The sequence below is a fragment of the Rhamphochromis longiceps genome, linkage group LG19 (assembly GCF_057381845.1).
Source record: "Rhamphochromis longiceps isolate RC_006_pf linkage group LG19, R_longiceps_female_GT1.1, whole genome shotgun sequence".
In the NCBI taxonomy this organism is placed as follows: domain Eukaryota; kingdom Metazoa; phylum Chordata; class Actinopteri; order Cichliformes; family Cichlidae; genus Rhamphochromis; species Rhamphochromis longiceps.
Genome location: NC_140575.1, coordinates 27,550,674 through 27,568,747, shown reverse-complemented (window position 1 = coordinate 27,568,747; position 18,074 = coordinate 27,550,674).

Here is an 18,074-nt window from a genome sequence, read left to right as displayed (position 1 = left end):
GTATTTGAAATATTAAAAGTAAGGGTATATCTGAAATGTCCAATTTTGGCGTTAATTATTAATTTTATTATAGTAGACTTATTTAATATTAATACTCGTGTTAACCACAGATTTATTTTGCTAAATATAATAAAGCATTTATTGCAAGAGCTTTTATACAGAACTTCTTATGACATTTGGGCTGAACATTACTTTTAGCCAAATAATATGAAGGAACAACACAATGTGAAATTTCTACTGCACAGAAGGGAAAAAAATGTAAGAACAAGAATAAATGTTGTTATTTTCGTTTCACCAGGTCTGAAAATCAACCTCACATACAAAGAAAAACACACGATGCAAACGAGATAAAAAGCAAAAAAGCAAACAATCAGTCACAACGTATTTTGAAAGCAAGCCAGAGGACACTGATGGAAGAATATTGCACTATACTTTATCCAAACGTCAAAAAAATTGCACTGTTGAGAGAACAGAAGTTCAATGTCATAAATTTTTACGTATCTTCAAGAAATATGGAAATAATATAGATAGATAGATAGATAGATAGATAGATAGATAGAGGTGTGTGTGTGTGTGTGTGTGTGTGTGTGTGTGTGTGTGTGTGTGTGTGTGTGTGTGTGTGTGTGTGTGTGTGTGTGTGTGTGTGTGTGTGTGTGTGAGTGTGAGAGAGAATCATTATCCCTATAAGAAACTGGAATTGGGATATGCAGTAAAGCGTGATAAAAGAGAAATACTTTTTTACTTTAGTACTTCAAATTTGTAGTTAAGTGCAGTATTGAGAAAATGTGCTTAGTTATTCTCCTCCTTTTATGCTGCCTAAGGGAGGAACCCTTTCCCCATTTTCAAATTATATTGATTGACTTTCCATACACAGCGCCTACCAGTCATGTGCCGTTCTATTCTTAGTCCACTTATTGCTGTCCATAAACTTCCCTTATCCTTCCCAAGGGCAGGGAATGGTATTTTCCTTCCCATGCAGTATATGACTTAGTCTGAGGGCCTAATTATGAGTTTCACCTCTCTGAGATTATTAGATAAGCAATAAAGGTCTTGAAAATGGTGGCCAAGGAAGCATCAGGGGTATTCGACAGCTCTGTCTTTCTAATTATCTTCAGTGTTTATCTCTCTACATGCACAAGTAGGCTATGAGATGCAACCAGTATCCTGTTCAGGATAAAATGAAGAGAAAGAAACCAAAAATGACTAACAACAAGGGGAAAGCCATCTTCTTTTTTTTTTATAAAAATATAATCTTGAGCAGATGTTTCTGGTTTCAAATATGTGTGGGTTTGTGTCTAGACGATGAAAGCACAAGAGATACATACATGAATGCAAATAAGCAAGAAGTCCACGTTTCACAATTGGAAGATGGTAATCTGTCGTTTCTTCTTACACCCAATCAATCCTGAAACAAGGACATAATTATACTGCAAGCAGCACTCTGACACAGGTAAGTGTGATGAAGAAATTGATAACTGTCCTCACATCTGATAGAATCTGTGAGAGGTCTCCAGTCTCATATCCCGCGCTTCAGTTCAGATGCTGTGTTTATTTTACAACCTTCAACGAGGCCAGGTTAACATTACAGCGGAGGTGCGATTTCCTTCAAAACATCTGCCAACCAGATTCACATCAGTTGCAGCTTTCTAATGAAATGTCTCGGGCTTGTACGTGCTTTATTAAAGTGAAGGAGTTTTCCATTGATTTCAAGTAGGGTTTTTTTTCCCCCAACCCTCATCTGGTATCTGATCTGCTGCTGGGTGCTCTAAGTTAAGATTAGACATTATGGATCTGAGGATCCGAATGTGTGCTCTGTGATTTAGACGTTTGCAGGATGGTGTTTTCTGTTTTATGCTAACATTAGCATGCTACCATGCTCGTACAACAATCTGTCAAAGGTATTTTAAAAAGCTTAGTATTTTCTGGTTTCTATGGCTTTTTATAGCTCCCGTCTTTAATAATTCATCTTGATATCCAAAGTGTAGTCCTAGTCTGTGTTTGGACAGGGAAAGTTTGAATTTCACTGCAGTCAAGTCTTAATTCTAATAATTATGCATCTACAGGGAAAAGAGTATTTTTCATGAGCCACGTAATATGAGGGTCTTATTTCTAATCTCCGTGAAGTTTAGTCCCACACTGAGAGCTTTCCCGTCTCCAAACCACATAGATGAGGAATTATTACATGTCACAGCAGCGCAGTTTAGAGTGAGTGTAGATCATTTAATTTAAAATCCACTCAAGGCTGAAATGATTTAATCTGAATTCTCAGCACGCAGACACAAAATGAAGAAAAGTCCATCAACAGAGTCTAAAATCTGATTAAAGAAGTCCTCGTTCAGGTTTTGATACAGATCTTTTCATTCAAACTCTCAGATGGCACACTTTGAAAGAAATGAATGTTGAATTATAAACTCTAAACACAGTTGCCTGGGTAATAACACATGTGATTGCCCACTTCTTTCTTGTCTGATGTCTTTCAGGCGGCTCTTTTGACATAATGGATCATTAGGCTGGAGATCCAACCAGGTGGGAGTCAAGTGAGCTCAATTACAAACCTATTGCAGTACAGTAGACCTGCCATTCTACATACTATATATTGATCTTTTACATATAGTATATAGTGCATACACATACATAGTTGTTCTTAACATGTAAATGATGTAATATTACTTCTTAATATAACATCTGGTCCCCTGTTGGATTACAGCCTGTAAGTGATGGTGTAAACATACAACAAGTAACAATGAAACTGAGTGGAGGAAATGTGAGGGATGTACATTTTTACCTAGAAACTACAAATAAATGACACAATAATGGCGCTATATGCTTGGTAATTGTGAGATAAAAAATAATGAGGCAATGACTATGTAATGAGGGGGCGACCGTGGCTCAGGGGGTTGGGAATCGCATCTGTAACCGGAAGGTTGCCGGTTCGATCCCTGGGCTCTCTGTCCTGGTCGTTGTGTCCTTGGGCAAGACACTTTACCCTACTTGCCTATTGGTGTTGGCCAGAGGGGCCGATGGCGCGATATGGCAGCCTCGCTTCTGTCAGTCTGCCCCAGGGCAGCTGTGGCTACAACTGTAGTTGCCTCCACCAGTGTGTGAATGAATAGTGGCATTGAAAAGCGCTATATAAATCCAATCCATTATTATTATTATAATAAAAATTAATTACTATATTATTAACAAACCAATAACCAAGTAATAGCCAACCTTGGTTTTTAGTTTGGTGCTATTAGACTAAAATTTACAAACCACTTAGTAGTATATGGTAACCCTTGAGCAATTAAATGGTCATTTCTGTGTGATATTTAGAAATAAACATTTCTAACCTAGTTACACTGATGTGTTAGTAACATTGCAATAATAAGGTAATGTAAGTTTAGTTGTTTTTACATATTAACACACTATTACCATAGTATAATGCTGAAATTAATCACAGCTTATATGCTAAAACATGTCCTTTGTTTGAGTATAAAAATGCAGTATTCTGTGTTGGGAGCAGGAGCGTTAGCTAATCGGAAATATCTGTGCTGTTTTATATTTAATAATTCTAAATCAAGGCTCAAAAATGCAAAATTAAATGTTTCCATTTCGTTTCTTTGTATTGATTAAACCAAATGCCTAAAGGTATAATGAACAGGTGCTATTCTTGTTTGGATATTGCTACAAAATGACAATTTTACTAATATTAGAGGCGTTCTAATTAAATTTTCCTTATTATCATGCAGTAACTCTGTGCAAATAACTCTGTGTACACGATGAACCAATTGAACTGCAGACTATGCAGCACCTTGTCACATCAGGAAATTAGAGTCCAAGTATTTGATACATAATGTGTTTTCATTTAAAGTCGATTTCTGGTTGTCACTGTTATGTTTTTGTGGGTTTTTTAATGCTCCATGTTTGCTGGACTCTGTCATTATGACAGCTTTGGCCAACTTGTCACTGTATGGCAGGCTGGTGGGGGAGTGACTAGATGTGTGTGTGATAACTTGGCTAATTCTCTTCTCTGCCTTCCAAACTTCTCCATATACCACAGTGATGACTCACAAAGGAGCGACCTGCATCTTGCCTCTGGGGATGAGTGGCTTATTTAATTGGATTGGCAAGGCAAAAGGTGAAAGATAAAAATCAGATGCTCACCTCAGTGGCTTGGCTCCTCATTTCTTTTCTTCTCTTTTCGGCATGGGTGCCACTAGATAAACTTGGGAATCTTGTATCTCCCTCAATGAAGCCCTTAGGTAGCTCAGCAAGTGCTGCTGTACTCATGGGTTCAAAACACCGTTGCAAAAGGACCACCAGTGTGTCCTTTTGCATTTGCATGTTTTTAGACGTCATATATCATTTTCAGTAACCCAAATAAGACTCCAAGTTACTATTGCTTTTGTGCATTTTAAAGAAGGTAAATGCTGCCAACTACCTATGCAGGTGTGGCTTCAGCAGAATGAGATCCGATGTTTATTTTGTCACATAAATATCAAATCAATTTAAGGAGTCTTGTAGTTTTAGGATCAACAGTGGTATCTGAAAATGTCCTGGCAACCTGTGCAATTAGTGTGGAGAAATAAAAAGCTATGATATATAGAGCAATGCATATTACCCCTTTGTACCTATGTATTATATTGTCAAAACTTGCATAAGCCTCACAACCTGCAAAACTGTACATTTTAATACACCATGGTCCAGGTGTACTTCATTGCTTTATTTTTCTCAGCAAACCAAGGAGGAAAAACTATGCTTTCTGCAGAGTGCCCCTGCAGGAATCTGAGGTAGCTGGTGGAAATGGAGAGTGCATTTCTCTTTTTCAAATATACCAATTACATGAAAGGTGGTGTAGAGACGATCTGTCTCCCGCTGACTGGCAGCACTCCGTGCATTTTCCTGGCACTACACGGGCTAACTACTCTATAGCCTCGCCCTTGGGAGTGTTGGCAGAACTTCAAACACTTTCAGTTTTTGCTTTTAAGCATGTGCAAAACCTACCCCAGAATTTCAAATAGGAAAAAGGTTACAGAAACCATCTAGCTTTAATAGGAGCTCCATAAATCAGATATTAAAGAGTCAAGTGATAGCAAACTCATAGAGTTGATGATATTGAAAACCATCCAAAAACTGTTCTCTGGCAAATCAATGGTTGTTTAAAGGCAGGGGGTCATTTTCCTGTTATATATTAGTTGCAAGGATCCTACAGGATGGCTTAAAAGATATTCCTTCCTTCTTCCTGACTCCACTTTAAGCTAGACTCATTAATCGTCATCTTAAATGGTTAGGCCGTCTCCATCTTACTCAATCGTCCACTATTCCTGAGGGACATAATGTGCATTCTTCATAAAACTGTCTTGCACCAGTGTTACATCAACTTTCCTCTCTGCAGAAACGAGTGTGATTAGACTATTTTTGTACATATATATATATATATAAAGTGAAAGCTTTTCTCATTTCTCTTTCAGCCTCTCTCATCACACTGTTCATTCAACCCCAAGTGGAAAGCCAACTATCTTGAATTGTTTTTGCAATATTTCCCTTAGTCTCCAATCTTTTTCTTAAAGAACCCTCATACATTTCAGATATACCATGTACACTTAATTCAGTCCATCAAAAGATTCCAATGCATGAGATGCAACAAAGTAGCATGCTGCATTATTTAACTTCCAGCCACATAAGCCAGAACGAGAACCTTTAAACACTGGTAGTCTACATATTTCTTGCATGTTAGAATTACGTAACAGCATCCCTGTATTGATGCATCGATGCAACAAATTGTTGTGGCTACATAAACAGCAGTTATCTGACATATTATAAACCCATAAACACCAACTGTGGTCTGCAGGAGGCCGAAACTTAGCGAGGATATTTTTGGAATTTGCCATCTGCTCAGACGTGAGCCAGTGTGTAGACATGTTAACTAAATTAATTAGTGTTACCTTTATCACCATAGCAACAGAAGCCTCTCATTATCAATCCTTAAGGCTGTGGAAGATCCTGATGGACCAGAAGGATGAGTTTACAAGCAGAGGACGACGATTGAGGCACCAGAGAGGAGCAAGAGAATGAAGGGAAAACAGCAATTGGAGAGGAATGACTTGTTGCCATCTGCTCCTGGTACTAGTTATTGCTGTCTTGTCACCATGGTAACGGGAGAATGATGCTGTCTTTCGAGGCGTGTCGCACCTTGCCGTGGCCTTGCATCATCAAGATATAACAAGTATAACACCTTTCTAGCCTGAAAGAAAACTAATGTGCGACAACCGAAAATGGCCCAGACACAGAGGGGTTATTAAAGTGCAAATCTTTAATGAAGAAAGCTGCTTTTGTACTGCTCCGCTTGAGCCCTGAAGTAAAAAGTGAACGCACTGAGCCACAACACAAACCGATGTTCTGTTAGCAGTGATTTAATGCTTCACTGGCTCCAAGTTAACAAACTGATTCCCTGAGCATGCTCAAGCACAGACAGTCAGTTCTTTCATCACTTTCAGCTTTGCTGCTAATTGGTCCGTCTGGTTTAAATCCTCAGTAACTCTGCAATGAGTTTGCTACATGATGTGTTTAAAAAGCTATTCTGACATTTTTTAGACAGGTGAAAGCTCACATTTGCTCATTTATTTCTTAAGCCTGTGTTTCTAAAAGCCTAAAACTCGCTCCATATCAAGGTGCTCGTCACAAGGTGATTGAAGGTTAAACAAGACCAATCTGTGACACGTGGCAGAAAGCAAAATTGTGCAGGTGCTGATGAGAGTTGATAGCCGCAGGCACCGGGATAAACAAATACCAGAACTGACAGACAGAATAGTTAAATAGCCCACAATGCTCACTGACTGAAACCATCATTTCTATTTGCCACAGATGCAGGTGAAACCCAACTCTTCACTGCAAATATTCACTCATCCTCCATTTTACTATTCATGCATGGCGGCAGGTCAACATCGCTTTCTTTATTGGTGAATATATTAAAGCTTTTTATGCCTCTCGATGCAATAACTCAACTCCTTCTAGCTGGAAAGCCCCTAGTTGTGCTTTTGGTTTAGAAAAGTGAAGTCCATTCACGTGCCACATATAGAGATTAATTTGGTTATTATAGTACACACACACACACACACACACACACACACACACACACACACACACACACAGATCTCGTTTTCTGCTTCTATCCATTAGTAACCAGCATCCTTTTCTTTGACACACATAGAGAGTGGAGTGGGAGGAAAGCAGCCAGACAGAGGAAAAGATCTGAGCTAACACAACAATAGTCTCCTATGATACCTAAAGAGCAGAATCTCTTCAGCCTTTCCCCTGTGTGACTCATCTCAAATAATCTGACACATTTTCTAACACAGACTATTGAATAAAGATTTTCTTTCTGACAAAATCCATAATGCTGGCAGAAGAAGCCTCGGGCATGTGAAGCTATGTATATTTAAAGGCACAATGATTTATTGTAGTTCTTATTTTGCCTTGCAAAAAGACATGTACACCAATGTGTTTGCATGGCACAACACAGAAGAGCCACCTCCACAGGACAAGACTCAGCAGTCCATCTGCATCTTAAGGATAAAGGACACTCTTTCGAGGATGCCAATGTTCTCATTTTGGACAGAGAGGACAGATGGTTTGAAAGAAGCCATCTATGTCCACTGTGAGCGACCATCTTTGAACAGAGGCGGTGGTTTACGACACCAACTTTCTTCCATCTATAATTCAGTTTTGAGTTCCCTCCCCAGACGCCTTAATGCCCACTCACATCCTGGGCCATCTGACCTCAGGAATTCGCATGATAAGGTGGGGCCAGGTTTCACAATGAGCTCACCCGAAACTCTGGCTGATTGGGACCCACACCCATTTTCACACCTTGGCTCAGGTGATTAAAGGATCATCAGGGGGTCCTTTTGTCCCTCTGTGGGGGGATATTCTCCCACTAGCTTTTAAATCTGGGACTCCCCACCATTGGACCTTAGAACTGAAGAAGCTTCTTGGATGAGAGGTGAAACATCTTCAAGCAACTTAAAGAAGTCCAGACGCTTTTCTTTGCAAGCTCCTTTAACTGTTTGCTGCACTGCTCACTGTTACCTGATCAAGTTCAAGGCCAAGCAGCTGCCACTCATCCTGATCCCTCCTGGGTAACAGCCTCGATAAAGTCAGCAGGAGGGATGCTGAAGAAAAACCATAAAATAAAATGAAGGCAATCTGGAATAAGACGTTCATTCAGAGCTTTTCATGACTCTAAAATCACAAGCTGTTGCCAAAAACTAAGTTCAACCATTAAGACAAATTTCAAGATCCTTCTTATTTGTCTCATTAGGCCTGAAACAACTGAAAAAAGAAAATCTGAAAGACTGGCATCTAATCTGAGCAAATAGGACCCAAACCTTTCTACCTCAATACATACACAACAGAGGACACAAAACAACCCAGTCTTTTATGTCCCTTCAGTTGGAAGTCTAATTATGGGTGCCTTAAAGTGCAATCAGTAATCAGTAAGGTACCACGTTTTAGTTGCTCTTGGCACAAATTGATCATAATTGATCAACAGGAGTCCAAAAGGGTTTCTCATCAATGCCTTTCACTTCTCTGTTACCCAAGTCTCTCCTGAGTGCCGAAGCTTTCCTCAGACTAAGTCTCACACTGTGGTTTTACTGGGGGAAAACTTCTAATTACTTTTCAGTCTGTAGTTTTATATTTTAACCTCTGAAAAGAAATGCTCAATTTCTAATTCTAAAGGTGAATGGGGTATATTACTTTTAGTAAGATGGCATATAACCACATCTCCCAAAATTATAAGAACAAATTAAAGAATATGAACAAGAACTGAATAAAGGAGATGGAAAAATGTCCCGAGGTTGTCAAAATCCTTATTATTTATCAGACTGTTAAATTCATTCTGCCTTTTGAAACATTGCAATTTTTAAAGTGCTGTGCAAAAGTCTCAAGCCAGGTAATTGATAACATACATTAAAACATTATATAAGAAAAAGACTGTTCCTTCAATTTGGATAAGCTGGAAAGTCAATATTTAGTTCGACCACCTTTAGCCTTTTATTGTTCTCTGCCAAGATGATCCCACATTGTTTCAGTAATGTTAAGGTCCAGGCTCTGGGGAGACCAATCCATGACTGGTGTTCTATTGTGTGTTTTTCTAACCAATCATACTACATTGACAGTGTATGGGATCACTGTCATGCTGAAAAATGAAGATGTTGCAGATTAAACCATTTCCAGGTGGTACTGAATATTGAATCAAAATCTTTTTTTATTACATTCCCAAGAAGAAATACAGTCCCAAACATAACGGAGCCTCCACCATATTTTACAAATGACTGCACACACTCACTGTTCAACCTCTACCTCTACTGTTGCACCTCTCTTCTGACCTCCCCTGTACATATTAATGACAGTTTCAACCAAAGCTATCGCACTTGAATTCATCATATAATTTGGATTCATTAGACCTGTTGCTACTGATATTCAGTCCAGTTCTTGTGTGATCTGGTATATCTCTGACTATATGTACATGTATATCTATTTCCTTTTCTTAAAAATGGCTTGTTGACAGCCAGTCTTTCACTGAGACCATTTCTGATGATGCTTTACTGAATAGTAGGTGGATCAAACAAAGATCCAGATGCATCTCTCAGCTCATGTATCAGGTCTCTGAGACTGTTACTGTTCTTCTGTGTAAATAGTTTGTGTAAACCAGCCACTCATCTTTCATTCTCCATTTGTCAAGTTTCCTCAGATTTCTTAATGGCACACTGCACATCATGTTGACATATGCCCAGGTGTTGGCTAATAGCTCTTTGGGAATCACCTTGTTGATGCAAATGTTGGGGTATATTTTCCCTAGATAAACTGAAGAAATGGGAAATTATGTGTTTTTGCAACAGTGCCTAAAGATAATTTAAAATTGGTTCTTTGCTAAATTGTCTGTTATGTGTAGACAAATCACTGGTTCATCCCTTGAATTTGGTGCCTTTTTATGCTTGAATGATTTATACATTCAAAAATAAATGAATTCCTCTGAAAATAGTCAGGTAAACAGACTGGACTGAAAATGGAAAAGCAACCAATCTCCAAAGAAAAACTTTGAAAGACCTTCAGAAAGCAAAAAAAAGTGGTGCTCAAGACCAATTTTAAAAAATTATAAGAAGTTTTAAATCCTAAATTTGACCAAAATGTAATTTTGAAACAGTAATAATTTTTGCCTGAGGCTAAGTACTTTTTTTTTCTTTCATTTTTCTTCTGCACTAATCATTGTATGGAAGAATTCACATATTTCACTCTAGTCAGAATGATAATTAACACTATTTTTAATACTATAGCAAAGCCTGCGGTTAAATCAATCATACTGTAAATTTTCTACACGAGTCCACATTTACATGTCGCTTTTAATAATGTAAGGATTTTCTAAACTTCCTTATTATATATTATCAAGCATTTGCGAGTTCTACAAACCTCTTTAGCTTTCTGTGCTCCAGCGAGCTGCAGTGAGGAGGAAATAAAGTGAAGGATAAGACACTACTCTCCTCGTCTAATTGAATCTCACCTCAACAGAAACCTGTGGCTGCCAGCCCAAGGTTAAGACAGTGTTGATATTGCTTCTCTGCACGCTCTCACTCACTAGAGTCCCTCACTATGAATTATTCACAGGCACAGTCACTGCTGAAAAAGAGGCCAGGGCAAGGGGAGAAACTCAACCTCCCAGATCAAGCCACCATATATAAAACATTTTTTTCAGAAAAGGACTTTTGCCTGAAGCATTTTGACTTTTATTGGTTGTAGTTCATGTTTTAGGAGCTTAATCCACCAAAGCCATGGCAGACATGTGAATTTGATAATTTCCTGTTCAGGCAGTTTTACACCAAAAAGGCTCCGGTTCACTGACGTCTAAAGATCGCTGTCGTGACCTTACTGAAATTATCCCATCATTTTTCTTCCGTACACAGGCTGGACCAAGACAATGCACATGTCAGTGCTCCTCCAGCTGTGACCAACATGATAAGCCTAAATTTACCGGTTGATCTCCTGCAGCAGGAAAATATCTGTGTGAGATAAAGGAGGTGTTTTCTTTTAAAGAAAAAAAATAGACAGTGCAAAAATGCAGGATTGCATGCAGCTTCAACACCATTAATCACTGTACAGAAAATAGCACATAACACACAGGAGCTAGAATGCTGTAATTAAGAAGGGTTTGTGCAGGTTTACAAAAGAGGGGTAAAAAGCAGAGTGAATCTCAGGCTTATACATACATTTCAAACCCAGTGTTACTCAATTTCAAACTCAATGTAAAAACAAGACTGAACTGAAAAAAAAAAACAGATAAAGAAGACGAGATTCTTAACAGCAACGGTACAGTCTGACCTTGCTCACCTTGTTCTGTTTTTGTTACTGGCTGTCTCTCTCTCTCTGGTTTTCTTTCACTCAACATTTTTTCCACTTCTGCTCAAAATAAAAGGAGCGATAGAAGGCCAAAAATGGACCTGATGAAAAGACGGAAACTGAAAGGGAGGTGAGAATGAGCTAGACGAGGACGCGGATGTTCCAAAAACACTGCAAAGGGAAGTGATGTTGATGGAGAAACGAGGGTGATGAAAAGAAAGGCATGAATTCGGACAGGCAGCGGCAAGGAAACAGAGCGGTTGCTGTTAAAGCATAAAGCTTGTTTAGTGCTGTTTGGTCAGACCCTATGAACTGATGTGACAAATCCCCTGGCTAAAACTCCACAATCAGGGGCAACAGTGCAGAGAAGGAAAACTAACTTTCAGTATGGCAATATTGTGTGACAGGGAAAACAAGGTGTGAACAGAATAAACAAGTACACCTCTCCCTGTAAATGTGTTCTTTAAGTTTTCCTGAACATTGCATGTAAAATTATAAATATATATTGTATTAATTATTTATTCTTATAATGCTACTCCTCTTATGACAATACATGACATTTCTAAATCCACAGTAGGGCTGCAGCATGAGTCATTTTTCGTTCAGGCATTCTGACAGTTATTTTATTTAAAAAAAAGAAGACAAAGCTCAAAAATCTTGAAGTTCTAATGAGACATGAATTGCACACCTTATTGTTGGATCAGTCAAGTCTCAGTTTACCTCTGCGACTGTCTAGACTTGTATTATAGATGTTATGATGACTTTAAAGTCTTCTTTTTGCTGCTCTCATTAGGGGTCGCCACCCCAAATCATCTGCGTCCATCCCACCCTATTCTTTACATCCTCTTCTGTAATATAAACCCCTTGATGTCCTCCTTCATTATCTGTGGTTTTCCTTTTTTGCTGCTGACAGCAGCTTCAAAATCTGTTATCAAATATATCCACCATGTCTCCAAAGTCATGTAATGAAAGTATTATGTGTATTTATGTTTCACGAGTAACACTGTATCTTATTTGGCTGATTCATGTTTGCTGTAAGCAGGCAGAGATGTATAAAATCATTGCAGATTCAAGGTGGGCACCTGAGGTCAGTGCCAGGAATTTAATTCAATTCAATTCAATTTTATTTGTATAGCGCCAAATCACAACAAAAGTCGCCTCAAGGCGCTTCATAGATACAGAGAAAAACCCAACAATCATATGACCCCCTATGAGCAAGCACTTTGGCGACAGTGGGAAGGAAAAACTCCCTTTTAACAGGAAGAAACCTCCGGCAGAACCAGGCTCAGGGAGGGGCGGCCATCTGCTGCGACCGGTTGGGGTGAGAGAAGGAAGACAGGATAAAAGACATGCTGTGGAAGAGAGACAGAGGTTAATAACAGATATGATTCAATGCAGAGAGGTCTGTTAATACATAGTGAGTGAGAAAGGTGACTGGAAAGGAAAAACTCAATGCATCATGGGAATCCCCCGGCAGCCTACGTCTATTGCAGCATAACTAAGGGAGGATTCAGGATCACCTGGTCCAGCCCTAACTATATGCTTTAGCAAAAAGGAAAGTTTTAAGCCTAATCTTGAAAGTAGAGATAGTGTCTGTCTCCCGAATCCAAACTGGAAGCTGGTTCCACAGAAGAGGGGCCTGAAATTTAGTATCCAACTAAATGGGAAATATGGCCACAATCTCCCCCTCTGTTCCTGAGGTAGGGTACTGAATAATCACCAGAAAGATATTTTGTTTGACCATTTTGATGCCACATGGAAGATGACCTTTGGCCTTGCATCTGAAATATAATCACTTCAGCATTTTATCCTATCAGGCTTTCTCTTTTTACATAATTACCACATGAATAAGTAATGTCCAAAAATGTGTTTTGTGAGGATGAAGTTGTTGTTTGTGCCAGACGTAATGAAATTCCCTCCTGGCACACTGCCTTCATACTACTAAGAATGACATTTGGTCGCAGTGACCAACAAAATGTAAACAATTCATCTTTGAGCCCAAGTTTGCCAAATTTCCTCAATCCTTTCCTGACATGTCAAGTTCCAAGGACAGACAGTTAGAAAATAACAAATGAACAATTATCAGAGTAGTTGTGTATTACTTTTCTATTTATTGTTGATTATTTTTTGATAGTTAGCTGAAGATCTAAAATGAAACGATTTAAAGATATGTTGAGTTCCTTCCTCATTTAAATTAATGCCCATTTAGACCAGACTTTGAAAATTAAAAAATAGCTCATAATAAATATCTTGCTAGGCCTAAGTCGCAGGCCTAGAGTTCGATCAGCAGCTTTGCAGTAACCTGCAATTGTAGAGAAAACACAGTGAGTGGTTGCTGGAGGTTTCTGGCTGTCCCTACATGAAATCAGTTACAAAGACTGCACCAAAACCCTCCTTAAGATTGCTTTAGCCATTAGCTGATTGCTGCAGTTGCCCGTACTTGTTGTTGTGCCTCACTGATGCAGCCATACACAGTATAAAACATGTCCAAAGCTTCCAGATCAGAAAAAATAAGCCAAGATTTCTGATCCTGTAGAAGTCTGTAAACAAACGGCTTTCTTTGCCATTGGCAGATATTTTACTGCTGAGTTTACGGGCTCAGTCATTCATTTTTGGGTCATATTGCATAAAAAAGTCAATTTAGTAAATCTCAATCATACCATGTTTTATATTTGAGTATTATCTTTAGCATGCTCAACAGCTATCAATAAGTCGTTACCCAAAGACTAAGTGGTTTGACATTCAGACCCACCCCTCTTTGCTGTCCCTACTGAATGCTGATCTCCAGGCTTCAAGACAGGACTTCAGAAACCCATGGATGACGTCGCAGTAGCTACATCCATTTTTTTATACTGTGTAAGGCTCCAACGTTTGCTTTGAAGGTGAAAATTCTGTTTCGAGTTTGTGACACACTTGTCATTGTTTCTCTACTGCTTGACAAGTGTGCAATTGTCTGCAGAAAAATTAATGTCTTCCATATGTTACGCTCCCCTGAGGGGTCTAGGCGGTGAGGGGGAAGTAACAAAAAGTGTCTGGGTCAGAAAAAAGGAGTCAAGGAGGCAAAAGGGTTAAATTAAATAGTTTTATTAAAGTAGCTCAACTAAAAGAGACGGACAAGCCGCTATCACCATTTAAGGAAAACAAACAAAACTCAAGCGTTGGCCAATAAAGTAAAAAGTAAGTCAAAAAAAAGAGTGCAGCTCACTAGATACTAGATACAAACCCAGACACGCAGCTCACTAGCTGCAAACACCACAAACACTCAGCTCACTAGCTGTAACCACTCACATGGCACTCTGGCCCAGAGCTCACCTTTCCCTGGGCTTAAATCTCTTTAATTACTGACGAGAGTCAGCTGTGGAAAAGGGAAAGGTGGCACCTCAGGCAGAAGAGGTGGTGGGACACGCCCACACAGGCACCTTCAGGAGGAGGCCCTGCTAGGGCCATAACACATAGAAACTAGAGGTGACCACGGCAATCTGTTGGCAAACAGTGCAATTCAGAGGGGGTTTTTTAGGGCTGCATTCCTCTTTGCAACCAGTTTGACATTAGCGACAGCAACCGCCAGCAACCACTCCCCAACAAGTTTCAGAATAAACACTTTCCCCTAGTGACTGTGGTTACCAAGGGGTCACTGGCCAGTATCTAGGCCTTGTGTGATTGGGGCTCTAGAAATCGACTTCACAGCGACTGCCAGCAATCTGGCAGGTTTCTTTGGGACACCTACATGTGTCACTAATCACACTTTATATCATCGTGTTTAACAAAAGACTTTGCAGTTGTTAATTCCTATATTTTTGTTGCCCATTATGTCATGTGTCCACTTCAGTTTTCATGGCTTCTGTGCTCTACAGGCAAAAAAAACCTAAGATTGATTGATTGATAATGTTGGCAGTTGCTTCAGCTAGGTTTTATGTTCATGTCGGCAGTGATCTTGCAATGAAAATCGCTCTTTTCCAAATGTCTTACTTTGGAAAGCAAAAAAGGCACTTTTATAAACCCAAATGTTCTCTTCATTTTCTCATCATTACAGCAGCCACTCCAGCACGGTCTCATCGGTAATGAAGGAGCGGATTTGTGATTCACACAAATGCACAAAAAGAAAAAAAAAAATATGCACCAGGTGAACAATGAGCTTGCTGATCTTTGTTTTTTACTCTGAAATCGTGTTTTCCTCACAGCAAGTGGTGCATATCTATGGCAGTACATCCCGCTGAGCGGCCTTTGAATGTTTCCTCAGTACTGGTATTATAAAGCAAGATACTCACACACACTGTCGTATTTTTTTAATATATATTTGTATCTTATCAAACGTGGGATGAAAAGCACATTACGTTGTTTGCAGTTTGCCTTGTTTGCAACTAAAGGGAACAAAACTCTTGTAACAGTGATAGATCGTTTTGATTTTAAAGCATTTCTTAATCCTTTACAGCAGGAGTTCTCAAGATTTTCATGTGCAAAGTCATTTAGGGCCACAAAATGCACATTTTTAACTAGTGTTAGTTATGTTTCCACTCAGAGGTTGGGGGGTTATATTTATAATGATTCTTCTTAACTGGTTTACAAGTTTTTTAATCATTAGTGAAGTTGTTGTTGCATTCTTTGAGACCAGATGTATTTGCCAGTAATGAGAAGTCTGCTTTGATAGATAGAAAAAAAAACATCTGAGAACAAATCATTGTGTAATTTTGTGCTGCTGCTAAATAGCATGACCTAAACAGTTTGACAACCAAGGCAACCAAGGCCGATGACTTGAATCAATCTTATTCTACTGTGGAAAAGTCTTTATTCAATTTCTTCATATTTTGCAAGAAAAATGGGATATACATAGAAATACATAGAAATAAAGTACATAAGGCAACAACAGTTTGTACAGCTCTAATGAGACTGAAAGTCAATATTTAATTATTCTTCTTATAATTTCTTTAATCAGTCTTCAGGAACAGTCTTCCAGGTATATTTCAGAGCTCTTCTTTGGATGTTGGCTGCCTTATATTCTGCTCTCTGCTGTTTTTCTGTCCAGGTATACGTTTAGTTCAATGTCAGTGTGTTTGGGATCCCACCATGCTAAAAAATAAAGGCGTTGCCAATCAGATGTTTTGAATGGTGGATCAAAATCTGACTTTTTTTTCTTTTGTTTTTTTTTCCCCATTCATAATTTCATTAATTTTGAGAAGATCCTCAACACCGCTGGCTGAAATAAAGCCCCAAATCATAATAGACTGCTGTAGACACTTTACTGTTGTACCATAGATTCAACTAAAGAAACTGAACAAATTGTGTGTTTTTGCACAAAATGCCTGGATATGATTTCATTCTATTTTTTATTGCGTTGCCTTATGTGTAGACACAACACCGGTTCATCTCTTAGGTTCAGTGCCTTTTTATGCTTGATTCAGTGTTAAGTGGATTTCTGTTTAGACTCTGCAGTGCTAAGTGGCTTTAAAAACAACTGAAAATGAGAGAAAGCAACCAACATCCAAAGAAAACCTTTGACTTAGAATGCCGTGAGGACTATTACTCAAGACTAATTTAAAAATTACAAGAAAATCTGTTTCTTTGGAAGGAAAAATATGAAGAAATAAGAGATGGTTTAAGACTTGTGTTTATTACTATAAAATAAAAGCAGGAAAAACAGGTAAGTTCCTGCCTGAAGCCCCATGCTACTTTAAACTGAAATCCTACAATCATGGCATAATTATATACTATACTACATGTGATGTGATTGTCTTTTTATGCATCACAATCAGAGATGAAAGATGGAGAGTTTAGTGCCAAAGTAGAAAATGATAATGATCTCCACTGAGCATGTCATTTTCTTTGTCATCTTGACTGGTTGTGTTGTGACTAGACTGAAAAGACGGTTTGATTGACAGGGTATCTAATTATAATCCCTGTAAAGTTTAAACCGTTTCATTCTGTTGCTTAGAAACAGCCATCTTTATGTGCCAAGAACTCCTTGTCAACCCCAACAACTGTATACAGAACCAAAGATAATTAAGCCTGTGTAAAGGGAAAAGGTGTTAAAACTTTAGGGACCAAAATTACAACTCTTAGGTTTACATATACATTGCTGTGTGATATCTTTCTAACTAAATAGTAACAGTCAAAATCCAATCATAGATTAGTGAAATCATAAATATTCTTGGAGGTTAACCTACAAAATGTTTACTAAGCAGTTATACATCTGTCCAGTGTGATGACAAGGGAAGTGAAGTTTTCTTGTTCATGAAAGAATTTGCTCATTATAACTTGCCTACAAACAAGCCCTATCTCCTCAGGGCAAAAACGCCATTCTGTATGTCCTTGCTTCATTTACTCCATCCCCTAAAAGCCTCTGTGTTTGCACAATAAACTGGTGATTGTGTGGAAAGTACTGGAAGAAGCAATAAAGCAGAAGTAGGGATGGTGTCATGTTTCGGCTGTGTGCAGGCAAGAGAAGGACCCAAACGCAAAACTCACCGAGACAAAAGTGAACTCAAAACACTGCTTTATTGCAGGCTTGGAAAGGAAACAAAGAACAAAACTAAACTGGGAAAACTGCAAATAAATCATATGTGAAACCACATGGCGACCCACACCGATATGAGGGAGACTATAACACTGACAAAGAGAAACACAGGGCTTAAATATACTGAGGGATAACGAGGGAATGAGACACAGAAGGAGAGCACAGCTGGGAGTAATCAGGCTGGACG